Source organism: Mobula hypostoma, chromosome 5, assembly GCF_963921235.1.
Source record: "Mobula hypostoma chromosome 5, sMobHyp1.1, whole genome shotgun sequence".
NCBI lineage: Eukaryota > Metazoa > Chordata > Chondrichthyes > Myliobatiformes > Myliobatidae > Mobula > Mobula hypostoma.
This window is the reverse complement of record NC_086101.1, coordinates 124,219,780-124,238,489: the sequence shown is the minus strand read 5'-3', so window position 1 is coordinate 124,238,489 and position 18,710 is coordinate 124,219,780. Positions and strand designations below refer to the sequence as shown.

The window sequence follows — 18,710 nt, the reverse complement described above, 5'->3', positions numbered from 1 at the left end:
CTGGCAGCTCGTTCCACATTTGGACCACCCTCAGGGTGAGGTAGTTCCATCGCACCATCCTCATCCTCTTAGATATTTCACCTTTTACCCTTAACCCATGACCTCTATTTCTGGTCTCACCCAACCTCAGTAGAAAAAACCTGTCTGCATTAACTCTATCGGTACCCCTTATAAATTTGTATACGTTTGTCCAATATCTCCTTATTCTCCTATGCTCCAGAGAATAATGTCCTTTACTATTCAGCCTTCGCTATGACTCAGGTCCTCAAGTCTTAGCAACATCCTTGTAAATTTTCTCTGTACTCTTTCAATCTTATTGATGCCTTTCCTAGTGTGACAGTGATAGAACGGACTAATGCTTAAGATAGTTGATGAGATACCAATCAAGCAGGATGCTTTATCCTGGACGATAATTAGCATCTTGAGTACAACTGGAGATTATGCCTTCATAGAAACAGGTAGCAACTTCGTTTGGGGAAGTACCAAAGGAGACTAAGGGTGGACAGTTTGTTACCATCTGAAATTCTATGCATTGTAAAACAGCAAATATAATTGGGCAGTATGGCCTAAAAAGTTCAATAGGAGAGAGAAAAGTGGGAACAACTGACAAGTTAGCCTGAGTTTCATAGTGGGGAAAATGCTGGATTCAATTATTGAGGAAGTGATAACGGGGCAAGTACGAAAAAAGAATAGGACCAAAATCGGTGGTAGCAGAACATTGCATTTACAACAGCCATGGGATATACTTCAACAGCACAAAACTACTGTGCCGTGCCAATGGTTTTTGGCACTGAGTGGTGAAAGAAAAAATTGAAATAAAACTAGAGGAAAACAATTTTAGTGAAGATGAAGGTGTTGCTCTAAGTAAGAACTGGAATTCGGTTGTAAACAAGATGGGACAACGGAAACCTGATTGGTTGAGGACTAACCAATCAGGAGGGATAGATGACAGGGGTGTATATACCACCGGACTAGACATGCCTGGGCATCATCCTTGATGAAAATCGCAGAGACTGTCATTGAAACGTCGGTTAAATTTGATAGCTGTACCCGGCTAGAAGCCCAAGAAGAGTTTATTTGTCATATAAAAGCACTAAGTCCTTTTTCAGAATCAAAATAGGTTAATGAAAGGGATATCATGTTTCGCAAATCTATTAGAGCTTTTTGAGGTTGCAACTTGTAAAACAGGCAAAAGTAAAATTGATGCCATACCAGAAGGTATTAAAGAAAATTAGGGTCGTTGGTACTGAAGGCAAAATGCTGGCGAGGAATGAGAATTGTTCAATGTGCAGAAACATGAGAGTAAGAGTGGCCTGCTGTGCTGAGTTCCTCCAGCATCTTGTGTGTGTTGTTAGTAAGAATAAATAGTTCATTTTTGAAAGGGTAGGACATGACTAGTGTTGTCTTTTGGGACCCTAGCTGTTTGCAGCCCCTGCCTTTTCTTAATTCGTACTGTGGGATCATTCCCACCTACCCATGAAGCCTGATAGGGGTGAATTTCAAAGATCTTCAATGACTGATGGAGCTCAGGTTTCAAAAGTCTGAATGTTGACAGGTTCAAATCTAATTGCTCCAATTTAACGAGTTCAAATCATGCAGCTTTAAAGGGTTATGATATAAATAAGCTGCTCACAAGTCCTGAGCTATAATGTCATTTCAGTCATGTGAACCAAGGCTTAGTAGGTGGTGTCTTGCATCAAAGTCAAAGAGCTGTAGTTCAATTGCTATTCTAGTGACTTGAGCACTAAATTCCAATTGGGCACTTCAGTGTGGAAAAACTATACCGCATAGGGTCAAGATTGAAGGAACTCAGTTTTATTGCTGGGGCAGCACTCTGGGACTGCCGTACTGCTCAAGAGATTACAATGACGGTGTGCTACATTATCAAAGGGCAGTACTGAGGCAGTACTGCATTGTAATCTTATTCTAATTCACTTTACCCAATGCAAACTGCTTGACTTGCAACTGTTCCAAACTCACGTTGACAGGATTCACATTGCAAGTACAAGCATGCCATTAATATTTTGGACTGTTGTTTTAATATAATTTTGACAGTTTGGTACTAATGGAATCCAAATTAGTTGTGTTCTTGGAGTCCTGCATTATTTAACATCATCACCTTGAAATATGATGAAAAAATAAAGAGCTGAATTGGGCCATGGTCTGAATGAAGCATTGTGAGAATTGAACTCCGAGTCTGAAACAGCTTACAGCAGCTGTAGGACTTCAGTGGAAAGAGAAGCAGTCCATAGTGTGGAAGAAGTCAGTGAAACAAGGAACTGCGACCAAACCATTTGACCTCATTTGAAGCTGCCTCACAGAACACTTGCATTTGAGTAAACATCACTGCACACTACACTTAACAGTCCATGCAGAAATTTACAAATACTTTGTTTAAATTGGATTCTCTCAGGATTCCCCTTCCTCAAGCATCTACTTGTTAAACATGTCCAAAACTCATTTATTTGAGCTTTATTATTTCAAAAACTTAGCATTCCTCAACAAGCTACGTCAGACATACCCAAGTACAAAAAGCCTCCTGTAAGGAGCAGCAAGCAGTGTGAAACCACAAACTTCTCTCTGCAATCTTAGAGTGGTTTGTGGGACACAGAATTACTAGAGGTTGCAGATAATTTTGCACTTTCATTGACAGAGATGGGTCTGATGCTGAATGAAGTCTTTATTCAGTCATTCATTCTGCAAGTGTTAGTTTTGTTGTTTATGTGAACAGTATGGGCAATACCAAATTAATTGACAGATTCAAAAAGACAAGAGTAGCAAGGCCATACTTTATATTCAAATAAAATTACAATGTATTATAATTATTAAAGCAGTCCTCCACTTGTTCTAACAAATTCATTAATATTCTAGTACTCTTTTTAAACTTTGCTAAATCATGGTTTCATCACTGCAAATTACAGATAAACAAATTTACAAGAGGACTGATCTTTAGGGAATTCCTGAAACCACAATGAATGCAATTACGAGTCAAAGATCTCAGCTACTGCGATCTAGCAAAGTGAAGCATATCAAGTTTACTCTCAGAAGCAGAAGTCAGATCAAGGCTACCGCAACCAGTCAGATACAGTACATACAGCTGGGAAGATACAGTAACAAACCAATCCAAGAGAAGAATGTTGAAAATGAATTTCATTGTGCTGAAATGAAGGCAGGATTTTCCACAACCTGCTTTCAACTCCTGGCCGTGGCCGCGGCCGTGGTTATTGCATCATGGAGTTACATGGCACTGAAAGAGGCCCTTTGCCCAAATGTGCCTGTACTTGCCATCAAGCACATGGTCTGGTAAGGAACAGCATTTCAAATGGTTAATTACATTTTTCCTGCACATTGTGAGAGCACCCACCTCCAACACCCTTTAGGTAGTACGTTCCATATTTCATACCAAACTTGAATCACAGAAGGGCGCTTGACAGCCATGGCAGTGTTTAAAGGCCATCACATTGCACATTCTACAAAGTGAAACCAAGCGACATAGGTGACAATAAGGTTTTGTTCCCAGATGAGCACATTGCCTTTTATGCTTGCTTTAACCGCCAAAACATGGAGGCAACTTCAAGAACACGCACAGCTCCCAATGACCCTGTGATTTCAGTCTCTGAGGCCGACATGAGAGCATCCTTCTGGAGGGTGAACCCACAAAAAGCACCTGGCCTAGACCTGTGCTGATCAACTGGCTAGAGTGTTCATGGTTGTCTTTAACCTCCTGCTTCAGCAGTCTGAAGTACCCACCTGCTTCAAGCAGCCTACAATAGTACCAGTGCCTAAGAAGAACATGGTAACCTGCCTCAACGACTATCATCCAGTAGCATTTACCTCCACTGTGATGGAGTTTTTTAAGCGGATGACGATGAAACACATCAACTTCTGCCTGAAAAGCAGCTTGGATCCACTCCAATCACAAACAAGCGAAAATCTGCAGATGCTGGAAATCCAAGCAACACACACAAAATGCAGGCGGAGCTCAGTAGACCCTGCCGAAGGGTCTCACCCAAAACGTCAGCGTGCTCTTTTCCGTATATATTGCCTGGCCTGCTGAGTTCCCCCAACATCTTGTGTGTGTAGCTTCAATCCACTCGTATTTGCCTACCATCACAACAGGCCAACAACAGATGCTCTTCATTGACTACAGCTCAGCATTCAATATTATTCCCTTAAAACTAATCAATAAGCTCCAAGACCTAGGCCTCATTATCTCCTTGTGAAATTGCATCTCGATTTCCTCACTTGCAGACCCCAGTCAGACCTCAATTAGCAACATCTCCTCCAAAATCTCCATCAGCACAGGTGCACCACAAGAATGTGTGTTTTGCTCCCTGCTCTTCTCACTTTATACTTATGACTGTAAGGCTACGCACAGCTCCAATGCCATATTCAAGTTTGCCAATGACATTGGCCAAATCAAAAGTGGTGATGAATCAGCAAGTAGGAGGGAGGTTGAAAATCTGGTAGAACAGTGCCACACCAACAACCTCTCAGTCAAAGTCAGCAAGACCAAGGAACTGATTATTGACTACAGGAGGAGGAAACTGGAGGCCCATGAGTTAGTCCTCCTTGAGGATCAGAGGTGCAGAGGGTCAACAACTTTAAGTTCCTTGGTGTTATCACCTCAGAGGATCTGTCCTGGATCATTACAAAGAAAGCATGGCAGCACCTCTATTTTTTTTAAGCAGTTTCTGGACTGTAGGTTCAGGATGTCATTTAAAACTTTGACGAACTTATATAGAAATGTGGTGGAGAGTATATTGATTGGTTGTATCACTGCTTGGCATGGAAACATCAATGTTCTTGTATGGAAAATCCAACAAAAAGTAGTAGATACAACCTAGTCCATCACTGGTAAAGCTAACCCCACCAGTGAGCACATCCTCATGAAACCCTGTCACAGGAAAGCAGCATCCAGCATCAGGGACCATTGCCACCCAGACGATGCTTTCTTCTCACTGCTGCCATCAGGAAGGAGGTGGAGGAGCATCAAAACCCACACTATCAGGTTCAAGAACAGTCAGTACCCCTCAACCATCAGGCTCTTGAACTGCAGGGGATAACTTCGCTCAAATTCAGTCACCTCAACATTGAACAGAATACAACCCATGGTCTCACTTTCAGGAACTCTTCATGTCATGTTCTTGATATTTATTGCTTATTTATTTATTATGTCTGTATTTTTCTTTTTGTATTCGCACAGTTTGTTGTCATTTGCACATTGGTTGGTTGTCCATCAAACACTAATTCATTGTGTCTCTTTGTATTTACTGTGAATGCCCGGAAGAAAATTAATCTCACTGTTGTATATGGAGAAGTATATATGCTTTGATAATAAATTCACCTTGAAATTCCTGAATTTTCATTGACAATATGGGCAAAAAAAATCTTCCTCAGATCCCCACTAAAGCTCTGGTCCCTTACTATTAATGTATGCTCTCTAATTGTAGATTCCTCTGTGAAGGGGAGAAGTTTCTACAAATTGCCCTGTTGTTTTGAATGTATGTGGCTCCCATCATCTCAAAGTCCAGTTTCTGCAATTTGTAAGTGGAGTGGCTCATGATCCACTTTTGGGCCTCAGGTGTCTCTTGTGGTCAGAGGGTCTTTCCTCTATTCTTAAAGGTCTCCAATGATCAGGGGCATTTAGAGAATATTTAAATAATTTTAAAAAATAATAAATTAATTTATAAATACATTGGATATGTTACTTATTTAAGAGCAATAAATAGGACGATGGGATTAGGCAGATTAATGGTTTGGCACAGATTAGATGACCCAAAGGGCCTGTTTCTGTGCTGTAGTGTTCCATGACTCTATGAGAAAAAACTCCTTATATCCACTCACCTTTTTCATGCAGATAAGTAACTGCAATTGATGCAGCAGTCAAGCGGCCAAGGGGTGGAACAAGAGGTCATACACAATCGTGCCTCACCCTGATGCATTCCATGTTCGAGTGCTACAATGATGAGGAATGTGCTCATATGAAAGCTGGTAGTAATCAGTGCTTATGTACTGTACACAATGAGCAGTGGACTACAAACATGATCTTACACATTGACTCACTTTCTCTCTCCATTTTTGTTGACTGTCTTGCTGAATAACTCCAGTATTTTCTACCTCTACTTCAAAGCTACCAGGAGGGTCTGGGGCCTCTCTGCTTCTTCCCTGAACAGCAGCCTGAAGAGTCGTATACCAACACTCCATCCTGCCCAGCAGATCTACCCTCATGTAGAATAATTACTTCATATTCATTCACCATTCACTTTCTCTAGATTAATAGTCTGGACAAGGGCACTCACCTGGGCATGTGCTATGCTTGTCCTTTTGTGACAAATGTGGGACAGTTTGGTTTCAGTCCATCAGCTCCCTTCCCCATGCATCAATGACTGTCTCAGAGCTGCTTCATTCATTCAGAACTCTAAAATGACCTCACTTCAGCTGATGTCACCTTCACATGATCCATCCTCTGACTCTTTGTTTCCACTTCTGGACACCTTTGTCCCACCTCAGTGGGTAGGCTAGCCATAAAAATCTGTTACAAGCCAGCAGACTCACGCAGCTACCTTGACTGTCCTACCTATCTACTACCCGTAAGGGCCCCATTTCATTCTCTAAAGTTATTTCTTTTGGCCGTATTTGACTGATGATAAGACTTTCCACACCGTCTAATTGTATATCATTTACTCCCTAACGCTCTCTAAGCCGAGGTTTTGAATTCTTACCTTTCATCCCACCACCCTCCACATCCCTTGCAATACTGCGTCATCAACGCTGCCTGACCTGCAAAGTATTTCTATCATTTTCTGTTGTTATTTCCGACTTCATTAAATCATGTCTTCAAAGTGCTTTATATATCTCTCCATAAGATGCACTAATTGAAGATTAAAGATTAGCTTTAATAGTCACATGTATATTGAACCATCAAAACACATAGTGAAACGCATCACTTGCGTGAATGACAAAACACAGTCTGAGGATTGTGCCTGGGACAGACTGCAGGTCTTGCCACGGTTCCAGTGCCAGAATAGTATGTAACACAATTTACTAACCCCTATCATACATCTTGGAAAATTGGGAGGAAACCAGGCTCCCAGAGGAGACCCACGTGATCACTGGGAGAATATACAAACCGCTTCAAGACAGTGGCGGGATCTGAACCCCAATCGATCATCACTGGTGCTGTGAAGCATTGTACTAACCACCCCACTACTTGGGAAGTCAAGGCTGGTCTTGAGTCTACATTGACTCCAAAATCTGTAGCATGGGTCATCAGTACACCAGAGTCTTTTTCTCACTACTCCATCTATCAGACTGATGCGATACTTCTGTTCCCTGTACTGCACACTGACCGTCTGGAAAGTGGCTAAAGTTTCATCGATTTCCAGTGAAGTATGAGTAAGGTTTACATTTCAAACAGAATGACACAATGTGACCAAATCCCAAAACATTGGCAAAAGGCTGAGATAAAGATAGCATCTCCTTTATTCAGTGACTGAAAAGTAATCTATCATAGGGTGACTATAATAAGTGCAAAATGCAAACATAGCAAAACCAGAATAATACGTTGGTGTTTGTTCAGTCCCAGTAAGTCACCCATTGTCACCACGACTATTAAGAAAGAGGAGGAAATTGACCAAACTAATTTCCCCTTCAAGTCCATGAGTTGTTGGCAAGGGCAGCCGGAGGAGATACCTTGCCCCAGTGGCAGACATGAAGGATGACTGTTCAGAATTTACTCCATAGTGCAACAGAGGTTCAAACATTTGATTTCCACTATTACGTTGGTCAGTATCTCCAACTGAAAGAGCCAATAAAAGCACAAAGGGCACATTTGTTTAGCCAACAGGCCTACAGTAACTTCTTTAAATTAGAACATATTTGGGCAGCATGGCTTTGCCATCCTGTCTTATGAATCTATCAAGTTTTTTGAGGTGGCAACAAGGTATATCAATGAGGACTGTGCAGTAGATGTGGCTTATAGGGACTTCAGCAAGGTCTGTCACACGATTCCGCATGGAAGACTGGTCCAGGGCCCATGGAATCCATGGCAAATAAGTAAATAGGATTCAAAATTGATTTGGCCATTAGAGACATGAAGTGATAATAGTGGTGTGGTTTTGTGATTGGAATCCTTTGACTAAAGGTGCTCCATAGGGATATGCTGTGACCCTTGCTATTTGTAATATGTGTGAATGAATTAAATGTGATAGAGGAGTCGAGAGCAGCTAGAGCTGTTTTCTCTGAAGAGCAGGGTTTTGAAGGGAATATGATTGAGGTAAGCATGCAGTACACTGCAGGAAATTTTAGATTTAGAGTAAGGGATAAGAGGGGATCTGAGGAGAGACCATTTTTATCCAGAGTGGATATGTGTTTTACCTAGAAACATTGTCTGAGTGCATGATGGACAACATTTACTAAGTGGCTGGAGAAGCTTTTGAATCGCCTCAGCATAGAAGGCTGTAGGCCAAGGACTGGAAGATGGGATTAATACAAATGAATGATCATCAATTGTCAAGACCATGATGGGCTGAATGACCTGCTTCCATGTTGTATGACACAATGACCGCACCCGACTCTATAGATAAATAATGTAATCATTTGGAAAAAGTCTGACAAAAATGTTTCACAGATGCACAATGTGATGGTGAACAAGATGTTCAGTGAGATGACATCTCATATCTCTCATCTGGTGAGTGGATAGATTTCACAGAAAGTCTTCTGAAAGGAAAGGGGATAAGGGGGAGGAGGTGTAGAAAGATTTAAGAGGTTAGAGCAAAAACTACATAAATTGATGCAGTGCTAAAGTAGTCAGGGGTGCCAAAAAAGATGGAATAGATTGCAGGTGATCGTGCACTTCAAATACTGGAATGAATGTTTTTATGTCAAGTCTCTATGAGCCAGTGTACTGTAGATCAGTGACTTCCAGAGTGGTGAGTGAATGATACTGATGTACTACATCCCATTCCCCTTATGTAGATGTCCAAGCTCCCATTGCCTCAGTCTCCAATTATATACGTACATCAATATTCACATTGAAATTGACAAATGAATAGAAATATAAATACAAAATATTTGGCATTTCTTTCATGATTACACAAAATCCAATTTCCAGATCATTTTGCTTCAATCCAGCAGTATGACTGAGTACTGCTGGCCATGAGTTACTAGTTCCCTCTTTCAATTTCTGCACTAGTTGTGCAGAGAACTATGCCTCTTTCTATGAAACAATACCTCTAGAGCACGGTGGTAGAAATTAGGGACACTCACTAAACAACATCAGACTATGAGATCCTTCAACTATCATATTTCCTCTGATACTAGCTTGGCTCAGATCCAAATCCAGTGATCTGTTCTGAGGAACTGGATGGAGAGCCCAATCTTCAATCACATCAACAGTATTCCCATCCCACACCAGACACATTTCTCATCAGTGTGCTGGAACGCAGGACCAATCCTTCCCTGAAATTGACCTTGAGCTGGGCCTGAACTTTTTAAGACACTACCCTTAACATACCCATAGCCATGTATCCAACCTCAGGCTCAATCTAACTGCAGATGACTCACCACTCATCCCAAACCAAGCCTGGTCCACGCCATGTGACAAACTGTAACCTTAGAGCAGCTCCTCCTCAATAATCTTCTGAACCAGTCCTTAGTATTGAGCTTCCCCACTTTTGACAATGTAAATGTGAAATTGATGCACGAAGACCTGTACTGATGCTTCCTGGTCAAAGCACTCATAAAGTTGTAGATCAGATCTACTTGCTAACTATTTCCCTTTGGCTTCTCTCAATTCCAACACTTATATTCCACCTTTTATTGTTTCTCACACTGACATTTCTTTTCACAGTAGTCATTCATCTTACATTTGAGATAATCTTGTGAGAATAACTAATGCAAAATTAAAGGATGCAGAGGGATACAGTAGTTAGTGCAGCTCCAGAAGCCCAGATTCCACCAGGACACAAAGACCTGCTGGTAGATTAACTGGCTGTTGTAAAGTGCCTCTAATGTGTGTGAGTAAGGGGAGGGGGTGCGGTCAATCGGTCGGCATGTAAGAGAAAACGAGTTAGGGAGAAGTAAGAGGGAATGGCGTTGATGGGATTGGATGATGAGACAGCATGGTCTCATGGGGTAAAAAGCCTCCTCTTGCTTGGTAAGAAAGTACAAATAAGAAGTTTCCCTGTCATGTCCTTTTTCCCACAGCAGTGTCACTTCTCTACCATCCTTCACTTCGCCGTCTCTCAGCCCAGTGGGCAGCTCTCACCTCTGAGGCAGAAAATCAAAAGTCTCATTCCAGACTTAAAATATCTTGTCTGGCACTGCAGTGCTGGCACCACTGAAGGAGCTACGCTGTCAGTATTGTCATTTTTTGGATGAGAGATACAACCAAGGCCATATGATGAATGGCAGAACAGACTTGAAGGGCCAAATAGCCTACTCGTGCTCTTACGTCAATTGAATATGCTCTTCATCACAATAACAGATTATCCACCTGTTACCACACCTGTGGCTCAGGGATCTTGCTGTGCACAAATGGTTTCTCATATTACAGCAATAACCAGATACATTTCAAGTTCCTCCAGCAAACTAATTGTTGTCTGCAGTCTCAGATCTCCATTCCCTCCCCTCATAAAGATAGTTCAACATGCTGACTTCGTCCAGCAGATTGTTTGTTGTGCTACATTTCAAGAAGTGCTTCCCTGCTTGTGAATTGCTTTGGGACAACCCCAGTTAATAGAAATCAAATGTAAGGTTTTCCTTTTATTCCCTCACCATTCTGATCTCCTTTTCTCTTTGCTTTTCCTCCCTTCATCACATTTTTCAGCTCTCAAAATAACAATACAACCCCAAAAAGATAACCCACCTAGAAAAAGGCAGCAGCAGATCACAGCAGTTTATTTGACCAGCGACCAATCTGGACATCGGAAGTTTAAGGGGAGGGGATTTCCCTCAGGTCCATTGAATGAGTAGGAGAAGGCAACAGCAGATCACAGCAGCTTACTTGAACTCTGACTAGCCACCAGAAAGCGTTTGGGATTGGTTAGCAAAAGCAAATCCAAGAGAGGCAAGGGTAAGTTCAGCAGCCTTAAAGTGGACAGAGTTAGAGTGGTGAGGCTTCAGTCAGAGAAGGCATGAAAAGAAAAGCTCCAGGTAAAGTTTTTTCTTCTTCCCTTCTTTACACCTGCTCAGTTAGGACAGTAGATATGCCAGGCAGGACAGCAGAATGCTCATCTTGCAAGATGCGGGATTGCAGGGAGACCTCCAGTGCCCCTGACCACTACAATGGCGAGAAGTGCACCCAGCTGCAGCTTCGAGCAATCCAGGTTAAGGAGCTGTTGCTGCAATAGGATGAACTCCGGATCATCCGGGTGGCTGAAGGGTTGATAGATAGGACACACAGAGAAGTAGTTATTCCCAAGGTGCAGGACGAAGGACACTGGGTGACAGTCAGAAGGAGAAAGGGGTTAATGAGCCAGTGCAGGGTATCTCTGTGGCCAACCCCCTCAGCAACGGGTGTACCACTTTGGATACTCTTTGGGGGGATGGCCTAACAGAGGAAAGTCACAGCAGTCGAATCTCTGGCACTGAGATTGTCTCTATGACTGAGAAGGGAAGAGTCATACCGTGGTGGTAGGGGATTTGTTAGGGGAATGCACAGGAGGTTCTGTGGCTGAGTACAAGATTCCCAGATGGTATAGAAACATAGAAATCTACAGCAGATTACAGGCCCTTTGGCCCACAGTATTGTGCTGACTATGTAACCTACTCTAGAAACTGTCTAAAATTTCCCTACCGTATAGCCCTCTATTTTTCTAAGCTCCATGTACCGATCTAGGAGTCTCTTAAAAGACCCTATCGTATCTGCCTCCACCACCATCGCTGCCAGTCTATTCCATGCACTCACCACTCTCTGCGTAAAAAAGTTTCCCCTGACATCTCCTCTGTACCTACTTCCAAGCACCTTAAAACTGTGCCCTCTCGCGCTAGACATCTCAGCCCTGGGAAAAAGCCTCTGACTCTCATAGTCATAGTCATAGTCATAGTCATACTTTATTGATCCTGGGGGAAATTAGTTTTCGTTACAGTTGCACCATAAATAATTAAATAGTAATTAAACTATAAATAATTAAATAGTAATAAAGCTATAAATAATTAAATAGTAATATGTAAATTATGCCAGGAAATAAGTCCAGGACCAGCCTATTGGCTCAGGGTGTCTGACCCTCCAAGGGAGGAGTTTTAAAGTTTGATGGCCACAGGCAGGAATGGTCTTCTATGACGCTCTGTTTTGCATCTCGGTGGAATGAGTCTCTGGCTGAATGTACTCCTGTGCCCAACCAGTACATTATGTAGTGGATGGGAGACATTGTCCAAGATGGCAGGCAACTTGGACAGCATCCTCTTTTCAGACACGATGGTCAGAGAGTCCAGTTCCATCCCCACAACATCACTGGCCTTACGAATGAGTTTGATCTCCACATGATCAATGCATCTCATCACCATATACACTTCTATCAGGTCACCTCTCATTCTCCGTCGCTCCAAGGAGAAATGGCCAAGTACACTCAACCTATTCTTATAAGGCATGCTCCCCAATCCAGGTAACATCCTTGTAAATCTCCTCTGCACTCTCTCTATAGTATCCACATCTTTCCTGCAGTGAGGTGACCAGAACTGAGCACAGTACTCCAAGTGGGGTCTGACCAAGGTCTTATATAGCTGTAACATTACCTCATGGCTCTTGAACTCAAACCCATAGGTGATGAAGACCAGCACACCATACAGCTTCTTAACAACACTGTCAACCTGCGCAGCAGCTTTAAGTGTCCTATGGACATAGACACCAAGGTCTCACTGATCCTCCACACTGCCAAGAGTCTTACCATTAGTTTTATATTCTGTCTTCAAATTTGACCTACTGAAATGAACCACTTCACACTTATCTGGGTTGAACTCCATCTGCCACTTTTCAGCCCAGTTCTGCATCCTATCCATCTCATGCTGTAACCTCTGACAACCCTGCAGACTATCCACAACACCCCCAACTTTTGTATCATCGGCAAACTTACTAAACCCCCCCCCCCTTTAACTTCCTCATCCAGGTCACTTATAAAAATCACAAAGAGGAGAGGTCCCTGAACATATCCCTACGCAACACCACCGGTCACCGACCTTCGTGCAGAATACAAACCATTTACAACCACACTTTTCCTTCTGTGGGCAAGCCAATTCTGGATCCACAAAGCAATGTTCTCTTTGGATTCCATGCTTTCTGAATAAGCCTCGCATGGGGAACCTTATCAAATGCTTTTTTAGAAATCCATATACACTACATTCACTGCTCTACCTCCATCAATGTGTTTTGTTACATCCTCAAGAAATTCAATCAGGTTCGTAAAGCATGACCTGCCCTTGACAAAGCCATGCTGACTATCCCAATTCAGATTATGTCTCTACAAATGCTCATGAATCCTGCCTCTCAGGATCTTCTCCATCAACTTGCCCAGCACTGAGGTAGGACTCACTGGTCTATATTTTCTGGTCTGTACTGTATGATGCCTTCCAGGTGCCAGGGTCCAGGACATTTCGGATCAAGTCCACAGCATTCCTAAGTGGGAGGGTGAACAACCAGAGATTGTGGTCCATATAAGTACCAATGAAATGGGTAGGATGAGTGACTAGGTTCTACATAGGGAATTCAGGGAGTTAGGTGCTAGGTTAAAGGGAAGGACCTCCAGGGTTGTGATCTCCAGATTGCTACCTGTGACAAGTGCTAGTGAGGCCAGTAATAAAAGATGATGCAGTTTAATATGAGCCTAAGGAGTTGGTGAAGGAGGGAAGGCATAATATTTTTGGATCATTGGATCATCAAGGGAAGGTGGGACCTATACAGAAGGGATGGTTTGCACCTGAATTGGAGAGGGACTAATAACCTAGCAGGAAGTTTTATTAATGATGCATGGTGAGGTTTAAACTAGAGTTGCAGGGGGATAGGAACTAGAGTGCCTGAACAGTGAGTGGAGAGGTTGTGGAGGCAGATTTTGGTAAGACCTCAAAGTCAGGAATGAGAAGGTTGAGCATGGCATTACTATTGTCCTGTGCTGCGTATACTTCAATGCAAGGTTTATCATAGGAAAGGTGGGTGAGCTCAGAGCTCAGGGCATTGATCAACACCTGGAATTACGATGCTTTAGCCATTAATGAGACTTGGTTGCAGGAGAGGCAGGACTGGCAGCTCAATATTCTAGGGTTCTGTTGTTTTAGATGTGATAAAGGGGGGGGACTAAAGGAGAAGGGGCAACATTACTAGTCAGGGAAAATGTTACAGCAGTGCTCCGTCAGGACAGACTGGAGAAATTGACCATAGATAGACAGATAGGTAGACATACTTTATTGATCCTGAGGGAAATTGGGTTTCATTACAGTTGCACCAACCAAGAATAGAGTATAAATATAGCAATATAAAACCATAAATAATTAAATAATAATATGTAAATTATGCCAGATGGAAATAAGTCTAGGACCAGCCTATTGGCTCAGGGTACCTGACCCTCCAAGGGAGGAGTTGTAAAGTTTGATGGCCACAGGCAGGAATGACTTCCTATGATGCTCAGTGTTGCATCTCGGTGGAATCAGTCTCTGTGCCCAACCAGTACATTATGTAGTGGATGGGAGACATTATCCAAGATGGCATGCAACTTGGACAGCATCCTCTTTTCAGACACCACCGTCAGAGAGTCCAGTTCCATCCCCACAACATCACAGGCCTTACGAATGAGTTTGTTGATTCTGTTGGCATCTGCTACCCTCAGCCTGCTGCCCCGCACACAACAGCAAACATGATAGCACTGGCCACCACAGACTCATAGAACATCCTCAGCATCATCCGACAGATGTTAAAGGACCTCAGTCTCCTCAGGAAATAGAGATGGCCCTGACCCTTCTTGTAGACATCCTCGGTGTTCTTTGACCAGTCCAGTTTATTGTCAATTCAGATCCCCAGGTATTTTTTAATCCTCCACCATGTCCTCACTGACCCCCTGGATGGAAACAGGGGTCACCGGTACCTTAGCCCTTCTCAGGTTCACCACCAGATCCTTAATCTTTTTCACATTAAGCAGCAGATAATTCTGCTCACACCATGTAACACCAGAGAGGTGTTATAGGTGGAACTGAGAAATTGAAAGGTATGACCATGTTAGTGGGGCTATATTATAGACCACCCAACAGTCCTAGGGATTTACAGGAACAAATTTGAAAAGAGATCGCAGACTGTTGCAAGAAACAGTAAAGTAGGTGACTATTACTTTCCACAGATTGACTGGGAATCGCACACTGTAAAAGGACTAGACGGGACAGAGATTGTCAAATGTGCTCAGGAAAGTTTCCTTAATCAGTACTAGAAGTCCCAATGAGAGAGTGTGTGATACAGGATCTGCTACAAGGGAATGAGACAGGACAGGTGACAGAATTTTGTATAGGGGAACACTTTGCATCCATGAACACAATGCCTTTAGTTTTAAAGTAAATATGAAAAAAGACAGGTCTGGTCCCTACACTGAGATTCTAAATTGGAGAAAGGCCAATGTTGATCTTATCAGAAATAAACTGGCAACTGTGGATAGGAACAGATTGTTTTCTGGCAAAAGGTGTACTTGGTAAATTGGAAACCTTCAGAACTCAAATTTTGAGAGTACAAAGCTTGTATGTGCCTGTCAGAATAAAAGGTAAAGATAACAAGTGTAGGGAATCTTGGTTGTCAAGAGATACTGAGGCTCTGATTAAGAGAAAAAGAGGTACATAACAGTTATAGGCAAGCAGGAACAAATTAAATGCCCATGGAGTATAAGAAATGCAAGAGAACACTTAAAGAAATCAGGAAAGCTAAAAGAAGGCATGAAGTTGCTCTAGCAGACAAGGTGAAGGAGAATCTTAAGAAATTCTGCAGGTATGTTAAGAACAAATGGATTGAAAGGGACAAAATTGATCATTCCAGAAGACCTGAATGGTAATCCATGTGTGGAGACAAAACAGATGGAGGAGATCTTAAATGAATTCTTTTCACCTGTATTTACTCAGGAGGTAGACACAGAGTCTATAGAAGTGAGGCAAAGCAGCAGCAACTTCATGGACCCTGTACAGAATGAAAAGGAGGGGGTAATACAGATGAGGGGGTGTTGGCTACCCTGAGGCAAACCAGGGTGGATAATTCTCCAGGGCCTGACAAGGTGTTCCCTCAGACCCTACAAGAGGCAAATGCAGAAATTGCCGGGGTCCAAGAAGAGATACCTAAATCATTCACAGCAACAGCAGAGGTACCAGAGGACTGGAGGATAGCCAATGTTGTTCTGCTGTTTAAAAAGGATAATCCAGGAAATTACATCCTGGAAAAGTTATCAGAAGGTATTCTAAAGGACCGGATATATAAGTATTTGGATAGACATGGACTGATTAAGGATAGTCGTGATGGCTTTGTGCGTGAAAGGTCATGTCTAACCAATCTTATAGAGTTTTTCGAGGAAGTTACCAGGAAAGTGGATGAAGGCAAGGCAGTGGATGTTGTCTACATGAACTTTAGTAAGGCATTTGACAAGGTCTTGCATGGGAGGCTGGTCAAGAAGGTTCAGTCACCTGGCATCCTGGATGAGGTGGTAAATTGGATTAGACATTAGCTTTGTGGGAGAAGCCAGAGAGTGATAGGAGCATTCTGCCTCTCTGACTGGGCCTGTGACCAGTGGTGTACTACAGGGATCAGTGCTGGGTGTTGCTGCTTGCCATCTATATCAAAGATAACTGGATCAGCAAATTTGTGGATGACTGCAAGATTGGGGATGTAATGGTCAGTGAGGAAGGCTATCGTGGCTTGTAGAGGGATCTGCATCAACTGGAAAATGGGCTGAAAAATGGCAGATGGAATTTAATGCAGACAAGTGCATAGTTTTGCACTTCGGTAGGACAACCAGGGTAGGTCTTACACAGAGAATGGTAGGGCACTGAGGAGTGTGGTAGAACAAAGGGTTCTGGGAGTACAGGGTTCATAATTCATTGAAAGTGGTGCCACAAGTAGATAGGATCGTAAAGAAAGCTTTCAGCACATTAGCTTTCATAGATCAATGAATTGAGTACAGGAGATGGGATGTTATGTTGGAGTCATATAAGTTGTTGGTTAAGCCTAATTTGGAGTATTGTGTACAGTTTTGGTCATCTGCCTACAGGAAAGATATAAGCAACGTTAAAAGAGTACAGCGAAAGTCTACAAGGATGTTGTCGGGTCTGGATTACCTGAGTTACAAGGAAAGATTGAATAGGTTAGAATTGTGTTCTTTAGAACATAGAAAATTGAGAGGAGATTTGACAGAGGTATACAAAATTATGAGGGGTATAGATAGGGTAAATGCAAGCAGGCTTTTTTCACTTAGGTTGGGTGGGACTGCAACCAGAGGTCATGGCTTAAGAATGAAAGGTGAACAGTTGAAGAGAAACATGAGGAGAAACTTTTTCACTCAGAGGGCCAAGAGAGTGTGGAATGAGCTGTCAGCACAATGGTGCATGTGAGCATGACTTCAATGTTTAGGAGAAGTTTAGATAGGTGCATGGATAGTAGGGGTATGGAGGGCTATGGTCCAGGTGCGGATCGATTGGGGTAGGGAGTTTAAATGGTATCAGCATGGACTAAAGTAGCTGAAAGGCCGGTTTCTGTGCTGTACTTCGCTATGGCTCTTTGACCTTGTAACAGGCAACAACAAGCCTTGTGCATAAATGGACAATAAGTTCACATGCAAATTAGAAATGGGAACAAATCAGCAGCAGTAAAGGGCATCATTACCCAAACGACAGAGTGTTCACCTCCAAGGAAGGACAGCAATAGGTAGCAACTTATGGATCATGAATGACATTCGACAGCCACAAGGAGAATACAGATCATGATGACAGATACACATAAACATCAGATGCAGGATCTAACTTATAACACACAAACCTGACGCACATACAAATCACAACAGGCAAGCAAAAGATACCACAACAGCAAGGTCAGCTGAGTAGAAGACCTTAAAGCACAGTATAAAAGACAGAGCAAAATTGCAAGCATGGAAAAGGGGACTAGGCCCTGTGTGGAACAGTGGTCAGAGAATGGGATAGGGGTCAGGGAACAGGACAGGGGTCAAGGAATGGGACAGGAATGAGAGGGTGAGCAACACAGTCTGAGATTGGTTAAAAATACATTATCTTGCATACATCTCCTGAAACTCTTGTAAACCACAGCTTTTTAGTAGGACTACCTTTGTGCGCTTTCACTGGCTTTCCTGTGCTTGCTGGTGATAAAATATCAACTAAGCTAATAGCGGGAGTGGTTGGAAAGGGAAAGAATTGCTGAAACCTTGTTCAGATTAAGTATGAGCCCAGTGAAAATTGATATATTCAGCTAATTCTACATTTGGAAACGATTTTCAGCAAGAATAAGAGGTGTAATAGTATATGATCCCCACTAATTAATTCATAGTGAATGGTTTGAAATTTTCTGTTATTACATGAAAGAATTAACAATTTAGGATTTTAGTGCCACCTGCTTCAGCTTTACAAATATAAATTATTTATAACTTGGAGAGTTTTGTGGAAATTAAAAGAGCTTAGCTAAGAAATATTGAGATGTTTGAGTCGGCACCAAGCAAGATCACTCAGCAATGACTGAATGCCGTCAGGAA

General features: G+C 42.4%; 1 protein-coding gene across 1 annotated transcript in view; it reads right to left on the bottom strand.

The window, feature by feature from the left end:
• LOC134346985 (ADAMTS-like protein 1) overlaps positions 1-18,710 on the bottom strand; it is a 546,173-nt gene that overhangs the window by 238,115 nt on the left and 289,348 nt on the right. The window lies entirely within an intron of this gene.